Source organism: Formica exsecta, unplaced genomic scaffold (genome assembly GCF_003651465.1).
Source record: "Formica exsecta isolate Colony F162 unplaced genomic scaffold, ASM365146v1 scaffold442, whole genome shotgun sequence".
Classification (NCBI taxonomy): domain Eukaryota; kingdom Metazoa; phylum Arthropoda; class Insecta; order Hymenoptera; family Formicidae; genus Formica; species Formica exsecta.
In genome coordinates this window covers 994966-997795 of record NW_021851656.1, presented here as the reverse complement: position 1 = coordinate 997795, position 2830 = coordinate 994966, and positions in this window count along the sequence as shown.

Here is a 2830-nt window from a genome sequence, read left to right as displayed (position 1 = left end):
AATTCACTAGAAATTTTTAGATCAGATATAGCTGATAAGGAACGATTAATACGATATTTGTGATTAATGACCAACATGCAATTACAAAGCTTATTAAGTTTTATATAATGCAAATGATTCTAACCAAAAGAGTTGTTAATAAAATTATCGATTGTTTTTGAATCAAAAAGAAAAAAGTACTTATTGTTAGACTGGCGCATTTTGCGCAGAGTTTCAAAGAAAATATCCGAGGAAAGATAGACGAAGCTTCGATGTAAATCAACGATTAAATCACAAGATAAATCGCGATTTAAAATTTGTGAAAAAAAACGCGACGAATAAATAAATCGACGATAGCCGTAATATTCGCGATTCCAATATACATGCAATCGGAGGAATAATATAATTACTACATACTTAAACAAAAATGTTTTGACGGACATTTGGAGCGCTTTTTATAATCGCGTCTGTAATATAGGATATTTGTATACAATTTGAATATAAAATCTAATGCCCGATTTATTTTCAAATGCGTGATTTTATTAAATTAAATTAAATTTTGCGATCAAGAATAAAATATATGTACCGTTTCGCGAAAAATTGATTAAACAGGATAAAACCATATAAGTCTTAAAATACCGTTATAAAAAAAAAAAACTGCGCGTTATCGCCGCGTTCAGTGGAGGATAACTGGCCCAACAATTTGACCAGATCAAGATCCCTCCGCCAGATAACACGCCGGTTAATATCCGACAAAGACAAGAACAATCCTAAAAGTGGAGAACGATCAACTTCTTGCTTCTACATCGGACCCCGCAAGATCAATCCGCAAAGAAAAGTTAAGTGATTCGTTGAATATCAAGGGCCCCGCTGTAGGAGGGAACGAATCTCGGATCTTCCGGACTGCTTCCAATAGCAATGATTTCGGTAACAAATCAATAACAGTTACCATTGTCATTATTTTCAATTTAGATTGAGATCTCCGCGAGAAAATATGTTCTTCCATTATTAAGAAATATATCTCTAATATTGAAAAATAAATGAATATAATGATTTTATGAAAATGTGGTTACGAACGACTATAATAAAATACATGCATCATTATTGTAGCTAGTGTTAAATGTGCGAGTACAAATAATTCTCGGGTACCAACTGTTCAAGACAAATCGAACCTAATAACAGCAAAATTTAAAAAATTTTATTTCAAACACTTTGCAAGATAAAATAAATCGATATAATTTCAAATAATTAATTCTAAGCTATTTTTCTGTAGTTTTTAAATAAATTTATTTGTCGATATTTTACTGATATCGGGGTACCCATTCCATTTGTCTTGAAATTTTTAAGTATTCGCACATTTTATATTATATTCATACATAATATTTTGTAACATAATACTAAAAAAAAAAATATATAAATTTTTTAAAATAGTATATTAATTTGCGCATGTATTTTATTATATCTATAGAATGGTATAACTAAAAATTATCCAGGACTCTCCTAAAATGGCGGGATGTCCAATACCTGCAAATAATTTCTTAAAAAAGACTAAAACCTAATGTTAATATCCTCAGTGCCTAGAAATATTTCCTAAAAAAAAAACCAAAAATTATATTAATTAAAAATTAATCAATAAAATACATTCGTTTGTAACCATAATCTTTGTATCAAAAAAGTCAATAAAAACGGGCAAATTGATTGCAATTTGAAATTATTTGAGAAATGGAAATTTATCTATACACAGTAGTTATATTCATGTTTAATCTACCATTAAGTCTTTTCAGCATTAACACAAAAATAATACTAATATTAATAATGATAAAAGAACACTTTCAACGAAGAAAAAAAAATATATCTTTTCTTCAAATATACTATTTAAATCAGTTTCCTGAGTCGACTTCGAAAAGGCGTGTGGCAGTTGTTATTGAGTTATTACCGAAATCATTGCTTTCAGAAATCGCCAGGAAAACCTGGGTTTAATTCCAATCCTGCAACTAACATCCCCAATTTTCAACAGAACACCGAACTAGACATCGGGGATGGATCTTACAAGAACCGACAAGAAATAATTCTACACGGTAAAGATTGGTTCGACTCCTCGCCGGTACGAACCACGCAACTTTACTAACGTTTATCTGACGAGAGGGACAGCGATAAGGCCCCTTAGCTAAGACAGCAATCGCGTCCAAGAACGTGGAAAGAACGCGGTGTTTTCGCGCAATGTAGCTAATTAATTAATTTAACGAATATTTAATCCCGACACGAAATTCAATTATGTTTTATTCTTTTGTTTATTTCTCCAATATTTTAATAGTCTTGATATTCTTTTAATTCCTAATAAGCATTTGATTCTGTAAGAATCTTAAGGAATTAAATAACTATCTTAAGTTAAGATAGTTCTAATAGTCCTAACAACCCTACTTTTGCTGGCTAAGCCAGCGGGAATCCGGGATCACGGAAATTTTGGGGGACGTGTCCTAATCGCGTGCCCTACTCGCGTGCCCTACCCGCGTGCCCTAATAGAATACACCGTATGTGACTTCCGTTGGGCCAGTTGGACCTACCTTTCGTTGATCCTGGCCATATTCATTCTGGCTACATCTAGCCAGAAATGTAGCTTCTAGACCTCTATCAGAGATCAATGAAGGAGAGAAATTCCTTCCGTTGCCGGCTAATTATTATCGCCGGTGCATGAGCGTAATTTTACGCTCCTTTACGGTCCGTAAGACATTATGACCGTTTGTCATGCATTATTTTAATATAACTTTACTTTAATTAATATAATGCCAAATTATCAATCAAGATTAATTGATTGAAATTCTTATAATAATATAATATTTTCTTAATAATA